At 43.1% G+C, this 20,520-nt stretch overlaps 1 protein-coding gene across 8 annotated transcripts in view; it reads left to right on the forward strand.

Moving 5' to 3' along the window:
* The first annotated feature begins 2,658 nt into the window (after positions 1-2,658).
* LOC308397169 (protein NLRC3-like) overlaps positions 2,659-20,520 on the forward strand; it is a 60,484-nt gene continuing 42,622 nt past the window's right edge. For 2 of the 8 annotated variants that reach the window (XM_080882964.1, XM_080882966.1), the window contains exon 1: positions 2,659-2,916. The gene's annotated coding sequence lies outside the window, so the exon portion shown is untranslated. Of the gene's footprint in view, positions 3,004-3,316; positions 3,373-6,851; positions 6,910-6,977; positions 7,333-10,355; positions 10,424-20,520 lie in introns of those variants that run through there. The other 6 variants (XM_080882961.1, XM_080882968.1, XM_080882963.1 and 3 more) reach the window with 5 other exon arrangements.

Raw genomic sequence — 20,520 nt, forward strand, 5'->3', positions numbered from 1 at the left:
CCGCTGTGGGCAGACCTCCACCCGCCCCACTCGGGAGTGGAAACACAAAACATTATTTTATGTCATGTGCTGGAATATACAGGAAATAGGTTTAAATGTTAAACACATTTCATCAAGTCAAAAACAGTTATAATATAATTTAATCTTTTCTTGATGCATAAAATAAAAAGATTAAAAACAATAAAACAATTAAAAGAAAGGCTTTTTAATTTGATTCATTTCTATATGATGGATTATGCAGAAAAAGTCTCGGGCTGAAACGTCTACTTTCTACTTTATTACGTATTCAAGTCGTGTTTTTTTAAAGAGTAAAGTAACCAAATACTTTTGAAAATAAGTAATCAGTAAAGACATGGGATTACTTAGTAACTGAGTACTTATTTCCAGTAACTTGAGCAGCACAGCTTGTAATGAAGTAAATGTTGTGTATGCTGTGAATGAAAGAGAGCCTGGTGAGGTGAGTCAGTCTTTACACAGCTCTGTTAACAACATGTTGTTGCTGCTGCACAAAGATCAGGAATGCTGCAAACTGAATCTCTGCTGCAGGCAGTGACTCGTTTTTCTAGTTTAAACTTCCCTGGAAGATTGTTCAACTTGAAAACAGCCAACATCATTATCAACACCTCTCACTGTAAACACAAACCATAAAACCCTTAAGGATCCACGGCCTTATGGTTTTTTAAACCGATGATCTTAAACATGTGAGCTCATCAGAACTGAAAATGAAGACAACCAGTTGGCTCAATTCTACCGAGTGCAGCTACATTTCAAGCTTAAATACATTTCTCCTGTAACTGTGTTTTCTTGGCCTCCATCAATGAAATACTGCACAGTTTATATTTAATAAATATGCAAACATTTTAAAAAGAAAACATGTTTAAGATAGTGTAAGTACTGTTGAATATGTTAATGGCAGGTTTGATGAAATTACAAACGTGGTCAGTCTGATGTATGATCTGATGCAAACTGCAGTTCTGTTAAATACTGTGTTGACATGTTGATGCGTCACAAAGATCAGGTCTGCTCCAAATGAAACTCTGCTGCAGTTACCAGTGTTTCCAGTTTAAACTTCCATGGAGACTGTGTGCTTGGCTGAAAACAGCAGCATCATTGAAACACGTCTGATTGTCATGAATATGATGTGAGAGCGAGCAGAGAGCTGATGCTGACTTCAGTAAAGAGCTCAGCTGTGACTGACTGTGTGGATTATATATGTTATACCTGGAAGTGTCTCTGCATGTCTGTGACTCTGGATTAATGTGATCCGTGAACAACTTTGTGACGTCTGCATGTTAGTGATGGTCTCACAGTAAAGTCTAGAGTATTACATGAAACACAACCTTATTGACGCCACTGATTTGTGTGTTGTTTCCCAGAACACGCGACTCTTAGCAAGACATTCTTGGAGATACACGTTTACCTCGTAAAGTCTGGTTAGCGTTGCTGAAAGGTTTTAATTCAACCCAAACGATGATGCTGAAATAAAAGTCCGAGACAAAACTGTTTGGTTCCAGTGTGTCCAAACTCTGATCTTGTGTTTCCTATATTAGAGCTGGAAAGCTGCTGAACACGTTTCCATGTTAGTTCCTGCAGCAGCCACTGAAACAGCATTTCTACAGTCCAGCACTGATTCAGCTCATAACAAGGTTCAGGTTGGTTCCTGCTGTAGACTCTAATAAAAAATGACTATCTATTACAAACCAGACAATTTTTCTTGGATTGACGTTTTGTAAATGTCCACAGCAGTAGGTGGAGGAGGAGGTGGGGCCCTCAGGCAGCAGACTCTCTTTGTAGAACCAGGAAACCAATCAGAAGGAACTCGGGTTAAAGAGAGCGAGGAGGATTCAAATGCAATGATATCCTGCTCAGCTACAGCTGACGGTCAGTGAGAAACAGCAGCTCATTAAAAGTTTTTAAATTACTGACAGACGGAGCAGCTGCTATGTAAAAGTGCAGGTTAGATATTTGGAGCCATCACTGAAATCCTCGATCAGCTCTGCTTTTGACCCCACATCTAAAAATGTCAAAGGACAGTTGGTTTGTAGACGTCAGGCTCTGAGGTTTACCAAGAGAGTCTAACAGGAAGCCCAACAGTGCACGTCAGAACTTCTCTGACACTGTTATACCAGAAATGTCCTTACCTGGTTGGCAAACCCACCAACCTGACACACCTGAAGTCTTTGGCACAAGTCGTGTTGACTATGTTCACTCAGGTGCTTGGTCTTCAGACCATGTTGTGATTGATGAACCTGACTTGACTCCTACCAAGACTGACTCAGATCTCACTGCACCACAGCCAGTAAGGTGGAGGCGCTCTGACAGAGAAAGACATCCACCTGAGAAGTTTCCTTATGAGGAAGTAGGAGAGCCGCTGACCTTGGCTATTAGCTCCTTTTCTCAAACCTCAGCTGTTGCATTCTCCACAACTGTTACTCCACCACGTCCACGTTGGTCAACGATGCATGAAGGGACTCGCCCGGTGGCGCCAGTGTCCGGCAGCCTTGCCTCTGTCAGTGCGCCCCAGGGCAGCTGTGGCTACGATGTAGCTGCCATCACCAGTGTGTGAATGTGTGTGTGAATGGGTGGATGACTGAATGTAGAGTAAAGCGCTATACAAATGCAGGCCATTTACCATTTAAGTCGTGTGGAAATGTGGAGAGTCTGTGAGCTGCATTCACAAACAGGTTGGATCACTCTGAATGACAACGATTAGAGGAGGGTCTTCCATCAGTACCAAGCTCTGCTGATTTTCATTAATAAAACTTAAACCTGCTCAGTGAAAAACAGAGTGAAATCAGACAAGACTGAGTCCACTTTTAACTTTGTTTCGTCAGATTTAACAGGAACTCATCTGAAGATCAGCCTCCTCCCTGTACGGGGAAAATTCCTATCAAGTCTCCACCTGTCCTGCTTCAGGTGAAGCCCCGCCTCCTTCCAGGAATCACCTGTGTGTCTGTGTTTAGTGTGCAGCTGTGGAGCTTGTTGTTGGTGTGTGAAGAAGCTGTAAGTTTGCTCTGTTTCCTCCTTTAACAGTTTGTCTTTAGGAACTTTATGAGCAGATCAGGAAGTGAGACGTTTGTATTTACATAAAATAAAACCAATGAGATGATTTGATGATTGGCTGAATCCACTCTGGTTATCAGTCAGTAACTCTGCACTCAAACATTTGTCTTTGATAAACAGTTTAAAACGATCTGAATGAAACTTTGGATCCAACATCACTGGTGGAACAATGATCGTCCCTTTAACTGGAAACAGATGAAACCAGTTTGTTCTTCAGAAGCCGACATTCAGGTTTTACTGAGTGACGTCAAAACAACATGAAGCTGCTCCAGCTCAGTTCAGGGTCACTGCAAACAGAGATAATCAGAAGTAAATACAGACTCTCTCACACACCATCAATATTTAAGGATGTTTTCACTGCGGTTTAAATCCTACATATACTTGATGTTGATGCAGGAGTAAAGCCTCTCAGAATCAAACACATTTAAGCCTCTGTGACTCAGGACTGTGTGAAGTGCACAATCGAACACTTTTTAATCTGTTTCAAGTTAAACACAATGAAGTGTTCAAAGGAAAAACATGTTACTATGTGAATCCTGCTTGATGGACCAGAGCAGAGCCTCCCTCTGTGCTCTGTTCATCACTCTGTCAGTCTGAGTTATTCATGAAGCACAAGGAGCTGATGATAAGCTGGTTAATGTTGGCACACACACACACTGTGACACTGTCAGACATGAGGAAGTGTGCAGGTAAACTCTGCTCAGAAATGACAATGAGGAGGTACACAGACTGATGGAGCTCATAGAGTGAGACGTTTATTTTACATGAAGTAAACCTGATGTATGATCTGATCTGTGGATCAAACTGATGTGTTTAATAACCTGTTGTTTAGGGCTGGGCGATATGGCCTCAAATCCATATCACGATATATTCTTCTGTATAACATATTTTCCACACTTAAAATCCTTTAATTTCCTCAAAAATCGAGAGTGTGCCTTATGTATGAATTCTGGTTGTGCTTACTGACCTCGAACCGATTTTGGCTGCAGAAATCTGTTAAAAATGTTTTAGTACAACTTTGGTAAGCAGCACTGCTTGATGGATCGTCAGAGCATTACGGCTGCCGTAGGGAGGAGCTTCACGGAGTAATCTGGGTCCAAAACTCCGACAGCTTCAGGTCCCAAAGTCAAACGAACACAAAGAGTTAAAAATGGTCTAAATTCTTTCATCTTTAATTAAATCATCAGCGTTGCTGCTTTACCAGGTGTAACAATTAAGTTTAACATCCAGGTAGGGCTGCTCAATTAATCGAATTTTAATCTCGATTACGATCTGGGCTTTCAACGATCATTAAAAATGACTGAGCCGATTATTAGCCCCTCCCTCGTGCTTTACTCTCGCGCTGCTCCGTGTGGCAAATCGAGCGCACCTCTCTGCATTTCGAACACGTGTCACAACAATTAAGAGCAGCGGCCTCCAACCTTTTTTGCTCCACGGACCAGTTTATGCCGGACAATATTTTCACGGGCCGGCCTTTAAGGTGTCGCGGATAAATACAACAAAATAAAACTAGTGCCGGTACCGAAAAAAAGATTTATTCATAACACACGTGAAAAGACCCAGGAAAACCAAGTCAACGATAAAAACGATAACAAAATAACATGGAAAACCGATAAAAACCCTGAAAACTATACATTTCACACCTGAGCCTCAACTCTCGCGGCCCGGTACCAAACGACTCACCGACCGGGACCGGTCCGAGGCCCGGGGGTTGGGGACCGCTGATTAAGAGGACCCGAGGGAAGCTTGGAAAGCTAAACAGAAGTTATTTGGAGAGGAGAGTGACTGCTGTTGGTTGAAAAGAGGTAAAAAAAAACTTCAGTGGTTTGGAAACATGGGTTCAGTCAGACGTGGATCAAGTAGACTGTGTGTAAACTTTGCTACGGTGTCATAGCTGCACCACAGAGCAACACTGCAAAGTTCACTAAACATAGATGTTTACATTTTTCATTTATTTTTTTATATTGCAAACATTTGCACTGTTATCAGTATTTGCACACTATTTAATATTATTTTTTGACAACCTTTAAAGTCATTATTCAACACATTGTTATTGTTAAATAAATATTGTCAAATAATCGAGATCTCAATTTCAATGAAAATAACCGTGATTATCATTTTTGCCATAATCGAGCAGCCCTACATCCAGGCATCCATGAAAACAGAATTTATTCAATTTAACGGAGTTAGAAGTTAACAGGAAGTTAGCTCGCTAGTTTCCACCTAAACATTTCATAGCATATTCTGACTGAGAGATTTTTGAAACTAATTCAAACGTACAGCTCTGCTATCACTTCCAACATAAATGAAGACTAAACAGCAGTGGCGTTTGCAGGGTTACTGAAGTTGGACTACCTGGTATATAATGTTGTGCTACATGACTGCTAGCGACACAGCTATGTTAGCATAACATTAGCACAGTGAAGCTGGAGGATGAATGCTAACTTTTTGGCTTTCGCCATATTTCAATAGTGCTTCATCTCTTTGTTATGACTGTCGCCCGCCATAATTGCAGATGATAATTGTTGTAGCTGCTGCGATGCTTTCGACCAAAACAGGTGCAGCTTGATGACATCATCAACATGCGGTATAGTCACAATCTCTATCGTTGGCCAAATTTATATCGTTTCTATCGTATATCGTTTCTATGGCCCACCCCTACTGTTGTTACTGTTGATCAGCTGAGATCAGCTGTGCTACAAACTGGAACTCTGCTGAACTGGATTTACTCGTTTCGTGAACTTTTAAGAACGAATGCTTCCTTGGCTGAAAGCAGTGAACATAATTAAAAAACAGCTTTACTTGCACATAAATCTGTCAGTAAAGTCTGGATAATAAATTCTGGTGGTGTTATAGGTTCTCTTGGTCAGCTTGGTGTTGGTTTGGCTCCTGCATAAAACAGTTTGCTCTCATATTTGACACTGACAGGAACAAAGAGTAAAAAACACGACAACCAAACTAAAAAAGAGAGACGAGTTAAAGCAGAAGATATTTTGTGTGTCAGAACATGTGATCCTCACCAAGAGAGAAAAGCTCTGATTATTGTTGCTGAACTGTGATGGTGAACAGTCTCCTCTGTTGATCCCAGTGTGACTGAAGTCCGTGTGATGAGTGAGGACTGAGCCTGTTCGTCGATCGTCTCTAAACAGGATGTGAAGCATCAGTTCAGTCGTATTAAAGCCCTGAATAAACAGTCCTTCTGGATCCACTGTCTGTGTTTGGCTCCTCATCTTCAAAGGCTCAACACAAGATGTTGGTCACATCAACATAAAACACAGGATTTGCTGCAGATGTTGAAGTGTGTTCTCCATATGAGAGAAGCTGCTGATCGTGTTTGTATGTTAGCACCTGTAGGATCGATGAACAGCTCTGACTCAGTTCACTAACCAGGCTCAGGGGAATAACTGGGATATTTCCCCAACAGAGACGTCCTGCTGGGATCGTTTTCCTGCTCTACACTCTGGTGTTTCTGCTCAAAAAAACAACAAAATGAATTTCCATGAGCCTACAGATCGTGGACTTCTTTGAGAAACTTAAAGAAGACGCTTTTCTTTCCTTAGATTGAACTTAAACAAAGGATTTGAGGAGCAGAAAAGTTTTTAAAGAGAAATTAAACATATTAATAAATATTCTGTTTATTTTACGTTATTTAGGTGTTTAGGTTATTTTTCTGTTTTCTGTAACATGTCTGCTCTCGAGTCGTTATCAACAGTGTATCAATGCATTCCTGTGGGTGGAGACAGAAACACACACCCAAAAAGAGCTCAGAGCAAGAATAAAAGAGGAGGAGACAGGATCAGAGTGGGACAGTGGAGCTTGTTGTTGGTGTCTCTGTGTGAAGAAACTGTAAGTTTGCTTTGTTTCCTCCTTTAACAGTTTGTTTGTTTCTGTGATGTTTGGACCTGATGTCCTCCATCACACCGACACTCTCTCTCCCCTCTGTTCCATATGTGACAGAGGGGAGAGAGTCTCTCACTCAGAGAACCAAGGTTACAATGTAACCACACGTTCCGCTCTTGTGTTTGAATCCTCATGATTATAGATTATTGATTGGCTGGAATCAAACAGTTTGAAGAACATTTATTCATGTGGTAGTTTCAGCTGCTGCTCACAAATCTGATAACAGGAACAAGTTAGTTCCACGAGGAAGACGTTCGTCTGGGCGCGTTGGCCTCGTCGGTCATGTGACCGTGTTACTGTTCGGGCTCAAACTGATACGAGTGGTTTAGCAGGTGTGACAGGACGATGCTGCACAGCCTCATTGTTCAGGTGTGAGTCAGACTCTGAGTCTTTATACAGTCCTGTTTAACAACATGTTGTTCCTGTTGATGCGTCACAGAGATCAGCTGTGCTAAACTCTGCTGCGTGCAGCTACTAGTTTCTCTAGTTTGGTGATGGAAACGTCGATGAGACTGTTTCCATCACCAAACATCATGAGGAACACCTCTGACTCTGATTCTGACTCTGCATAAAACCACAAATATCCCTTCATGTCTGTTCATCTGATTCTGTAATGTGAGAAACTTTGATGTCTGAATTTTGTTCTATCATTAAAGGATGTTGGCTTCTGTGTTTGCACATGCTCAGTGTGACAGGATGTTGGCTGCTCTATTTGCACATGCTCAGTGTGACAGGATGTTGGCTGCTCTATTTGCACATGCTCAGTGTGACAGGATGTTGGCTGCTCTATTTGCACATGCTCAGTGTGACAGGATGTTGGCTGCTGTGTTTGCACATGCTCAGTGTGACAGGATGTTGGCTGCTCTATTTGCACATGCTCAGTGTGACAGGATGGTGGCTGCTGTGTTTGCACATGCTCAGTGTGACAGGATGTTGGCTGCTCTATTTGCACATGCTCAGTGTGACAGGATGTTGGCTGCTCTATTTGCACATGCTCAGTGTGACAGGATGGTGGCTGCTGTGCTTGCACATGCTCAGTTTGACAGGATGTTGGCTGCTCTATTTGCACATGCTCAGTGTGACAGGATGTTGGCTGCTGTGTTTGCACATGCTCAGTGTGACAGGATGGTGGCTGCTGTCCTTGCACATGCTCAGTTTGACAGGATGTTGGCTGCTCTATTTGCACATGCTCAGTTTGACAGGATGTTGGCTGCTCTATTTGCACATGCTCAGTGTGACAGGAATTTGGCTGCTGTGTTTGCACATGCTCAGTGTGACAGGATGTTGGCTGCTCTATTTGCACATGCTCAGTGTGACAGGATGTTGGCTGCTCTGTTTGCACATGCTCAGTGTGACAGGATGTTGGCTGCTCTATTTGCACATGCTCAGTGTGACAGGATGGTGGCTGCTGTGTTTGCACATGCTCAGTGTGACAGGATGGTGGCTGCTGTGCTTGCACATGCTCAGTTTGACAGGATGTTGGCTGCTCTGTTTGCACATGCTCAGTGTGACAGGATGTTGGCTGCTGTGTTTGCACATGCTCAGTGTGACAGGTTGTTGGCTGCTGTGTTTGCACATGCTCAGTGTGACAGGATGTTGGCTGCTGTGTTTGCACATGCTCAGTGTGACAGGATGTTGGCTGCTGTGAAAGCTGAATGCTCTGTGGTTAGAAGTGATGTCACACATTAGGATAACTGTGCTCGCTCTCTGTCAGAGTAACAGAGAGCGAGCAATTTGACCACATGACCCTCAGTACACAGCATGATGTGCGCTGTAAACAGGAAGTAGAGGAGCAGGACTGAGGTAAACCTCTGAGGGATCAAACTGAGACTGAGCTCCAGATGTTTCCACATGTTTCTGCTCTGCGTGTGTTTGATGATTATTTCAGGTATAGATGATGGAATATGGCCAGTCTGATGTGAGCCTGCTTCTCTGACAGCTCCTCACCTCTCTGTGCTGCCCCCTGCTGGCTCTGATCATTACTGACTGAGTCCTTGCTGCCACTTTATTAGGTACAGCTTGCTAACACAGGCTCAGACCTGCTTTGCCTTCAGAGCTGAGCCTTAAATCTTCATGGCTCAGATTCAGCGAAGTGCTGGAAACATCCCTCAGAGTCATGTGATCAGTGACGTCTGCTTTCAGCACTGACAGATAGACAGGATATATAATAATAATAATCAAATGCTGATTTTTTTTCAGCCCTTTGTCTGAATGCTAATCCAGCTGTGTGTGTTTGTAATGACAGTAAATAAATGTCAGACTTACAGCTCCTGCTTTACTGCATTAAAGTGATTAGATGAGTTCAGCACTTTGACATGGATGGTAGTGAAAGCAGGAAATGACAAATGTAGCACAGCAGCAGCGTTTAACAGAAACTCTGGGATGAACATCATTCATAGAACAGCTTCCAGCTTCTTTTGCTCGGCTACAGTTTGGATGGATTTGCAGATGCAACAAGACTAAAATGGTTAGGGTCAGGAGGTCAAAGGTCAGAGCTCCTGTGGGTCTGAGGGCGGCCTCACGCTGGAGAAGGATGAAGGAGTCTGACCTGAGCCAGTGTTTGACATGAACACATCAGCACTGCTGTCAGTGAGCCTAACGACAGCCGTTAGCATCATTTCAGTGTTTCAGTCATAAAAACACTTCCTGTCTCTGTGGTGGTTACAGTGACATCATGCAGTTTGTGCTTTGACCTCCAGAGGGCGACAAATCAGCACAGACAGAGAGCTCCATTCAAACTTTGCTGCCATCAGGAATAATTCTTCAAATATAATCATCAGTGTTTGAGCAGTTATGATATCAGGGACAATCTAGACATGTGTGACAATACTGAACATGTCACATGACACACCTCAAACATCATGTGATCCACTCTCAGTCTGCACTTTCATTCATGACTTCAACAGGTTGAAACGAGCTTTGAAGAAACATTCAGTGAAATAAATCTTTCATGGATTCATGTGAGCAGCAGATGAACTTTGTACCAACAACATCTTCAATAACAGAGTCTGAATGAAGCTCAGGTGTTGATGCTGCTCACTGATTGGACGCTTGGTTTCAGCTCTGCTCTCAGTCTTTACTGCACAGGTGAAGGTAGAAAGTGTGACTGGATCTATAGACTGGAAACAGAGAAACATGCTGAACATTTGAAGCTTTGCAGCAGAAATGTTCATGTTACAAACACAGCAGAGCTGATCTGGGATCAGTGTGTTCACACCTGCAGCTACAACAAGGTTTCATGTCTCCACACGTCAGCATGTGAACTTTACTCTGACTCAGTCTGAGCAGTCAGACGGCATATTTTTAAAGTTAACACATCAGCACACACAGAGCTGAGCCCATCCCACCTGTGCTGAGTTTCAGGTGGAGTCCCGCCTCCTTCCAGGAAGCAGCTCACCTGTGTGTCCGTGTTTAGTGTCCAGGTGTGGAGTGGAGCTTGTTGTTGGTGTGTGAAGAAACTGTAAGTTTGCTTTGTTTCCTCCTTTAACAGTTTGTCTTTAGGAACTTTACTGTTTGTTCAGCTCGTGTTTGATTTCTTCACACAACAAACTGTGTGTGTTTGTATTTCCGGTCTCTCCATTAAAGTCAGTGTGTAATGTTTCCTGGCTAACATCAGCTGTGTGCAGCTTAGTTCAGCACAAATCTGCCGCTCCATAGTTCACGGTAACGGACTCACAGCTGGACCAACGAGGCCGAGTGTGTCCGCCACTCTGAGCTACGTTCGTGTTTGTGTACTTGTAGTTTGTACTTTGAGTTCATATGCACCACTTCTATGAGGTTTCCCTCAAGAGTGGACACCAAAGGGACAGTTTGAGGAAATCTCTTCATGTTTGAAAACAACATTAGCTTTGTCTTTTCAGCACTGAGAACCAATTTCAGCTCCAGAAGTGTGTGCTGAACCATGTCAAAAGCTTTCTGCAAAGATTCTATTGCCTTTTCAAGGTTTGAGCCAAAGGAATAAATAACTGTGTCATCAGCATAAAAATGCATTCTAGCATTGGACACATTTTGTCCCAAATCATTTATATACATGATGAACAGCAGAGGTCCTACAATTGAACCCTGTGGCACCCCAGTGTGAATATTCAAAAGTTCTGAGCACAGATTTTCACATTTAATGCATTGAGTCCTGTCACTCAAATAATTAGTAAACCAGGAGACAACATGTCTAGACAGCCCCAAAGAAAGAAGCCTATGCTTTAAAATGGCGTGATCCACAGTGTCGAAAGCTTTTGACAGGTCAATAAAGAGAGAAGCACAGTGCTGTTTTTTATCAAGAGCAACAAGTATGTCATTTATCACTTTTGTGGCAGCCGTGACAGCACTATGCTGTTTTCTGAACCCAGATTGTAGCTTTGAAAGAACTTACAGTACAAGAACTCTTTTAATTGCTCACTGACGAGAGACTCAAGGACTTTTGCCAAAACACACAAGTTTGATATTGGCCTGTAATTAGTCAAAATGGCCGGGTCGCCTCCTTTTAATATTGGCGTAACAAAAGCAGACTTCCAAACAAGTGGAATTCCTTTATTTTGGATTGAAAGATTAAAAAGGATCGTAAGAGGTTGTGCAATGTAATCAGCTGCTATTTTCAGAAAATAGGGCTCCATTAAGTCTGGCCCTGGGGGTTTCCTGTGATCTAAGGCTTTAAGAGCTTTATGCACTTCCTGGACAGAAAAAGGAGAACAATCAAAAACCTCCCCAAAATATGTTTGGGGTTCTGTGCAGGGAATCATGGGGGCTGCTCCAACAGAGTTAAATAAAAAACTAGTAGCTACGAAGTGCTTGTTAAAGCTATTTAAGACCTCAGTTCTGTCATAAACTGGGACAGAATCTTTTAAAATGAATTTTGGAAGAGCCTGTGATATTTTATTTATAGATAAGGACTTAATTACTTTCCAAAATTTCTGAGGGTTATTGAGGTTTTCTGTAGTAACAGATAAATAATATTCTGACTTAGCCTTCTTGATAAGTGTCGTGCATTTGTTTCTTAATTTCCTGAAGTCTAACCAGTCAGTCAGGGAATCGTTTTTCCTAGCTTTTGCCCATGCCACGTTACGCTGATGGATGGACTCTGATAATTCCGATGAAAACCAAGGATTCTCCCGTCCCTTGACCCTAAATTTTCTGGCAGGTGCATGCTTATTTAAAATCTTCATAAAAATTTCTTTAAAATAAGCCCAAGCCAGATGGATGTCTGGTATCAGACTCAAGTTTTCCCAATTTACCATAGACAAGTCATAATGAAACGCTTGCTCATTAAATATTTTAAAATTTCTTTTACAGATGATACGCGGTTTACATTTAGGGATTTTAGTGTTCCTACAGGTAGCAACTACACAATGATCGCTTAAATCATTACAAAACACGCCTAGAGACAGAAACTTATGAGGGACATTTGTTAGAATTAGGTCAATCAAAGTAGATTTGTCAGGACTCTTTATATTTGGCCTTGTAGGTAGGTTGACCAACTGGCTAAGATTAACAGAGTCACAGAAGGATTTAAATTCATCAGAAGCTATATTCAGCCAGTCCCAGTTCAAGCCTCCGGCCAATAGAAGTTCGTTATATTTTAATTTGGACAGAAGATGCTTTAGAGATAATAAAGTTTCCTTTACAGCAGACGGAGGCCTATAGCACCCAACAACTGTTATAGAAAGAGACTTTACTATTTTAATATCCAAAGCCAAGAATTCCATTTGTTTAGGAATAGATACAGATAAAACAATGGATACTTCATATCTTGATTTAACATAAATTGCTACACCTCCACCTTTCCTAGGCCTATCTGTGCGATAAAGATTGTATCCCGTTATGTTGATGTCATCATCTGTAATAGATTTGGACAACCAAGTTTTGGAGATAATCACAATATCCGCGTTTGTCGATTTCGCCCAAATTCTGACCAAGTCCATCTTGTGTAATAAACTGCGTACGTTTAGATGAACACATTTTAATCCTGGCTGAGATTTAATATCGGCAGGGGTCTGGACACTTTTCAATTCAGGTCCAGGATTTGGTTGCACATCTCCGGATATAAGTAAAAATAAAACAATCATCATTAACCTTCGTTTCATATTACATTTAAAAGCATTTTCGTACTTTGCAGATGTTAACGACAAATACTGCTTTTTCTTAAGTGAAAGTGAAAGATTGTACAGAACAAAGGAACCTTGTAATTTGGGTAATACTTCATATCGATTTAAGCTAGCAACCAGAGCCAGATGAATCGTTGGTGACTCCAGGTGCACTGCTACAGTTGACCTAGTGCCACTAAAATAAGTTTCACCCATACTCACCCAAGGAGCACCGCAATGTCCCAAGTCCCAGACCACGAATACACACAATAAAGCTTCGATAAGTGTCCTCGTCTTCATAATGATAGCCCAGAGTCCAAAATGGGGGTAAATACAAAAGGCTCCAACCTATTAGCTCCGAATCCGAGCGGAGGTGGACTAAGCAATCCGGGGATCAGATGGAGGTGCGTCGTAGCAGACTCCAGCCCGGCCTGTTAGCTGTGTGTCCGGACAGTGTAGCAGTTTCCAGCCTGTTAACTCTGCGTCCAGGCAGTATAGCAGGCTCCGTCCTTTTAGCTCCGAGTCCGGGCGGTGTAGCAGACTCCGGCTTCGTTAGCTTCAAAATATAGACCATGTAGCAGGCTCCGGCCTGCCAGCTCCAAGTCCGGGGAATACAGCGGGCTCCAGGCCTGATTAGCTCCGAGTCTGGGGGACACAACAGGCCCCGGCCTGGAATCTAGTAGACGCAGTAGGCACCGGCAGGCTCCGGCCCGTCAATCCAGAGTCCAGGTGGAGGCAGACACGGTAGACACAGGTTTGCCTACCCAGAGTCAGTATTTAGACCGGCCCGCTTTGTCCAAAGCCCTATTTCAGTCCAGAGGGAGATGCTACACCGAGAGTTTACGTGTCGCCATCTTGGTTTAGTTCAATTCAGTTATAAGGAGCATAAAAGCTGAATGCAGCTTCTCCGTGTCTGGTTCTGACTCTGGGAACTGATAAAAGACCGGATCCAGATGACCTGAGGGATCTGGAAGGTTCATACTGGGTCAGGAGGTCACTGATGTATTTTGGTCCTAAACCATTCAGAGCTTTATAGACCAGCATTAGAACTTTAAAGTCTATCCTCTGACGGACAGGCAGCCAGTGTAAAGACCTCAGAGCTGGACTGATGTGATCCACTTTTTTGGTCTTAGTGAGGACTCGAGCAGCAGAGTTCTGAATGAGCTGTAGTTGTCTGACTGATTTTTTTAGGTAGACCTGTAAAGATGCTGTTACAGTAATCAAGCCTACTAAAGATGAATGCATGGACTAGTTTTTCCAGGTCCTGTTGAGACATCAGATCTTTTATCCTTGAGATATTTTTGAGGTGATAGTAAGCTGCCTTTGTTATTGTCTTAATGTGTTTTTCTAAGTTTAGGTCTGCATCCATCACTACGCCCAAATTTCTCGTCTGGTTTGTGGTTTTTAGGTGTATAGATTGAAGTTCTCTGGTGACCTGTAATGGTTTTTCTTTGGCGCCAAAACCTATTACCTCAGTTTTGTTTTTGTTTAGCTGGAGAAAATTGTGGCACAACCAGTCATTAATTTCCTTAATGCATTTACCAAGAGCCTGTACAGGGCCTTGGTCTCCTGGTGACATTGTGATATATATTTGTGTGTCATCTGCATAGCTGTGGTAGTTTATTTTGTTGTTCTTTATCATCTGTGCCAGTGGGAGCATGTAAATGTTAAACAGAGGGGGTCCCAAGATGGAACCTTGGGGAACTCCACATGTGATACTTGTCTGCTCGGATGTGAAGTTACTTATTGATACAAAGTATTTCCTGTTTTCTAAGTATGTCTTAAACCAGTTTAGTACAGTTCCTGAAAGACCGGCCCAGTTCTCCAGTCGTTTCAGTAATATGTTGTGGTCAACTGTATCAAATGCTGCACTGAGATCCAGTAAAACTAGGACTGACATTTTTCCATTGTCTGTGTTCAGACATATGTCATTGAACACTTTGGTCAGAGCGGTTTCAGTGCTGTGGTTCTGTCTAAAACCTGACTGGAAGGCATCATAGCAGTTATTCTGTTTTAAGAAGTAACTGAGCTGTTGAGAAACTGCTTTTTCAATGATCTTACTTAAAAATGGGAGATTTGAGATCGGCCTGTAGTTGTTCATTTGTGTCTTGTCAAGATTGTCGTTTTCAGTATAGCTTTAATTACAGCAGTTTTTAGTGGTTCTGGAAACACACCTGACATTAAAGAAAAGCTGACGATTTGTAACAGGTCTGACTCCAAAGTCTTTGAGACCTATTTGAAAAAAATTGTTTGCAGGTCATCTAAACAGCAGGAGGAGGAGTTCAGTTGACCTAAGATGTCCTCCAGGTCTTTACTTTTAATAGGGTAAAACAGTTTCATGGTGTTTAAACAGTTGTTTGGTGGACACAGTACATATCCTGGATCTGCTGTTGATGTACCAATTGCTTGTCTAATTTTTTAGATTTTTTCTGTGAAGAAATTGGCAAAGTCATTGCAGGCCATGGTCGAATGAAGTTCAGCTGCCACTGACACGGGAGGGTTTGTTAGCCTGTCAACTGTAGAAAATAAGACCCGAGCATTATGACTGTTTTTGGTGATGATGTCAGAGAAGTAGGACCTCCTTGCACTCCTCAGTTGTAAATTATAAGTTATTATAAGTTTCTCTTTATAGATGTCATAATGAACCTGGAGGTTTGTTTTTCTCCATCTGCGCTCAGCTTTCCTACACTCTCTTTTTTCATTTTTCACTAGTGTGGAGTTTCTCCATGGAGACTTTTTCCTTCCAGAGATAACCTTCACCTTAATGGGAGCAATAGTGTCCATTACATTTAACATGTTAGCATTGAAGCTATTGACGAGCTCATTGACTGACCCTCTGGACAGGTCAGGTGATAATGGGAAGATCTGGTTAAAGATCTCACTACAGTCTTCAGTTATACACCGTTTTGTGATCACTGTTGTTGATATATTTGTGTGGGCTGAGATTTTACTTTCAAAGAAAACACAGTAATGATCAGACAGGCCCACATCAGACACAGTAATGTTTGAAATGCTCAGGCCTTTGGAGATCAGTAGGTCAAGAGTGTGTCCTCTATTATGTGTGGCCTCTGTTACATGCTGAGTCAGCCCAAAGTTGCCCAGAGTGTTACTCAGGTCTTTAGTCCCTTTGTCCTGAGGGTTGTCCACATGAATGTTAAAATCCCCAACAATAATTACACAGTCAAAATCAACACAGATCACAGACAGCAGTTCACTGAGGTCATTAAAAAAGTCTGTGCAGTATTTGGGAGGCCTGTAAACATTAAGAAACACAACTTTGGATGGGGCCTTCAGCTGTAAAGCCACATATTCAAAAGACTGAAAACTTCCAGGAGATAGCTGCTTACATTGAAATGATTCATTAAATAAGACAGCAACCCCCCCCCCCCCCTCCTCTCCTGCTCACCCTGGCCTCACTGATAAAACTGTAGTTAGGAGGGGTCGTCTCGATGAGAACAGCTCCACTGTTACTTTGGTCCAACCAAGTTTCAGTTAAAAACATAAAATCAAGGCTGTGCTCAGTGATTAAATCATTAATTAAAAATGTTTTCCCAGCTAGAGATCTAATGTTTAATAAAGCCAACTTAAGTGTTTTAGAGGCATTACTTGTCCCCTCGTGTTTGGGAGCAGTCTGTGGCACACAAGGTATGTTTACTATGTTTAAAGATCTTTTAGAGTGCACCTTTCTGTGTTTTGACCAGGCCACATGTCTCCTTCTGTCACCTAAAAGTACAGAGATTTTAAAACCTTCTAGTAAACAGGGTCCCAGCTTCTCCTGGGAAAAGTCACCACTGCCATAATCCTCGCAGCCCGGACCCTCCACACATCACACATCAGACTGCGGAGACAGGGCATGAAGGTGGTAAAGAGGAACTAAGGGGGGCGAGGCTGGGCAATGTGACTTCGATTGCTCTGTTGAGGGTGGGGCTCGATGGCGAACCTTTGGCCGCTCTGGTGGGGGGTTTATGGGGGACAAAAAGGGATTGGGCCGGGGGGTAGATCTGAGCCCAGCATTGACCCGCTCCATCATCTCCTCAGTGAATTTCAGGTGTGGGGAGGAGGGAGAAAGGGAGGGGGAGGAGGGTGATGGCCTGTCAGGGGTTTGGGGGACTGGGGAAGATCGTGGTCCCTGGTCCTGGTCGTTGGTGTTGTTGAGAGAGTTGGAGGCAAATAGGGACCCCTCTTCTTGCCTCTTCTTGCCTCAGATGTCTCTCCTTTCTGAGGCTCTTCCCGGGTGGGGGCAGATGGAGCTCCTCCTCAAGGTTTCTGCTGGGCTTTGTCTGTTCTTGGAGTACTGTTTGTTCCTCTTTATGAGATAACTCCTCGTTTATCTCAGCCTTGGCACCAAGCACAGATGGATGACGTATGGAATAAAACAAGTTGGAGGTGAACAGTTTCACCCCTGACTTGTTAAAATTAAATCCATTTGCTTTGAACAGATGCCTGCGTTTCCAAAAAATGTTAAAGTTGTTGATAAAATGCACCGAGTGGTCAGTACATGCTGATATAAGCTATTTATTCAGTGTAAACAACCTGCTGAATCTCTCGTCTCCTCCTCTGACCGGCGGTACAGGTCCACTGATGAATACAGCTGCATTCAGAAAGTTTACAGTATTTAATAATCCAGTAAAGTCCCGTTTCAGAACCTCCGATTGTTGTTTGGACACATCGTTTGACCCTGTATGCAGGACAATGTTTGTCACAGTTGGATATTCATCTGCAATTTGAAGCATTCTCTCCTTCAAAAATTGCTCCTCCCCTTTGTGAGTGTGGACGCTTCATCTCTTTGCTCTTGAATGCTTTGCTTCTTATATTGATTTTTATTGATTTTTATGCTGATTTTTTCCCTTTTTTCCGTGTGAGCTTACCTGCAATAACTTCTGGACACTTGTAGATCATTAGGACTAGAGTGTTCTTAACAGAAACAGCAACATTTTATGATTACCTTGTCCTCAGCGCTCCGTGTGTCTGTGGCCTAGACACAGCTGAAGCCTGATTACAGCGTCTGGGCACTGAGCAGCCTCAATAGCCTGGAAAGGTGCTAACCGCTAGGCTAACTAGCAACAAGATGCCTTCCCTCTCCACAGATGACTACCACAGCCTCCTGCAGAAGATTGCAGTACTGGAGACAAAAATTCATCGCTTAGAAGTAAACGTGGAGGTAAATGGACTGTGTGGAAATGAAACAACCTTGCCTTTGATTCAAAACAATGGCGATGAGCAAGCTAGTACACAGCTAAGGAGCACAGATAACATGACCAAGAAAGTAGACTCTGTGCATTTTTATAAATCCTCAAGTGATAATCCCCCCTTAGACTGTCTTGGTGCAAAACCAAGACATAAATCATGTCTCCTGGAAGGGGGAGAACGTATCACAGGCAGGGCACAGCGAGCTGAAATCTCTGAAACCGACTGGCCTTCACTTCCTACGAGACAGAGAAGCTCTTCTACCCCTGTATACGGGAGGAAACAGGACTGGACAACCGTGAATAGGAAGGTTAACAACAAACCTCCAAAACAACTGAATGTGAAACTGCAGAACAGATTTGCTCCACTATCAAAGGACCCTGGATCTATATCGGACAACCATCCATCTAAAAGCAGCGAAGTAAGGTCTGAAAATCTGTTGAAAAGTAAAAGACCACAGGGAAAGCTAAAGGCTAGGCCTGAAACTCTGATTGTGGGTGACTCTGCCGTAAAGGATGTACAAAGGATGTGCGGTAAGAACACTAAAGTCCTCTGCTTTCCTAACGATATGGTCAACAACCTGAAGGAGAGAATTCTTCAAATTGCAGATGAATATCCAACTGTGACAAACACTGTTCTGCATACAGGGTCAAACGATGTGTCCAAACAACAGTCGGAGGTTCTGAAATGGGACTTTACTGGATTACTAAATACTGTAAACTCTCTGAATGCAGCTGTATTCATCAGTGGACCTGTACCGCCGGTCAGAGGAGGAGACGAGAGATTCAGCAGGTTGTTTACACTGAATAAATAGCTTATATCAGCATGTGCTGACCACTCAGTGCACTTTATCGACAACTTTAATATTTTTTGGGAACGCAGGCATCTGTTCAAAGCAAATGGATTTAATTTTAACAAGTCAGGGGTGAAACTGTTCACCTCCAACTTGTTTTATTCCATACGTCATCCATCCGTGCTTGGTGCCAAGGCTGAGATAAACGAGGAGTTATCTCATAAAGAGGAACAAACAGTACTCCAAGAACAGACAAAGCCCAGCAGAAACCTTGAGGAGGAGCTCCATTTGCCCCCACCCGGGAAGAGCCTCAGAAAGGAGAGACATCTAAGGCAAGAAGAGGGGTCCCTATCTGCCTCCAACTCTCTCAACAACACCAACGACCAGGACAAGGGACCACGACCTTCCCCAGTCCCCCAAACCCCTGACAGGCCATCACCCTCCTCCCCCTCCCTTTCTCCCTCCTCCCCACACCTGAAATTCACTGAGGAGATGATGGAGCGGGTCAATGCTGGGCTCAGATCTACCCCCCGTCCCAATCCCTTTTTGTCCCCCATAAACCCCCCACCAGAGCGGCCAAAGGTTCGCCATCGAGCCCCACCCTCAACAGAGCAATCGAAGTCACATTGCCCAGCCTCGCCCCCCTTAGTTCCTCTTCATGCCCTGTCTCCGCAGTCTGATGCGTGATGTGTGAAGGGTCCGGGCTGTGAGGATTATGGCAGTGATGACTTTTCCCAGGAGAAGCTGGGACCCTGTTTACTAGAAGGTTTTAAAATTTCTGTACTTTTAGGTGACAGGAGACATGTGGCCTGGTCAAAACACAGAGAGCTGCACTCTAAAAGATCTTTAAATATAGTAAACATACCTTGTGTGCCACAGACTGCTCCCAAACACGAGGGGACAAGTAATACCTCTAAAACACTTAAGTTGGCTTTATTAAACATTAGATCTCTAGCTGGGAAAACATTTTTAATTAATGATTTAATCACTGAGCACAGCCTTGATTTTATGTTTTTAACTGAAACTTGGTTGGACCAAAGTAACAGTGGAGCTGTTCTCATCGAGACGACCCCTCCTAACTACAGTTTTATCAGTGAGGTCAGGGTGAGCAGGAGAGGAGGAGGGGTCGCTGTCTTATTTAATGAATCATTTCAATGTAAGCAGCTATCTCCTGGAAGTTTTCAGTCTTTTGAATATGTGGCTTTACAGCTGAAGGCCCCATCCAAAGTTGTGTTTCTTAATGTTTACAGGCCTCCCAAATACTGCACAGACTTTTTTAATGACCTCAGTGAACTGCTGCCTGTGATCTGTGTTGATTTTGACTGTGTAATTATTGCTGGGGATTTTAACATTCATGTGGACAACCCTCAGGACAAAGGGACTAAAGACCTGAGTAACACTCTGGGCAACTTTGGGCTGACTCAGCATGTAACAGAGGCCACACATAATAGAGGACACACTCTTGACCTACTGATCTCCAAAGGCCTGAGCATTTCAAAG

Source organism: Rhamphochromis sp. 'chilingali' (genome assembly GCF_963969265.1).
Source record: "Rhamphochromis sp. 'chilingali' genome assembly, chromosome: 1".
NCBI classification, from domain to species: domain Eukaryota; kingdom Metazoa; phylum Chordata; class Actinopteri; order Cichliformes; family Cichlidae; genus Rhamphochromis; species Rhamphochromis sp. 'chilingali'.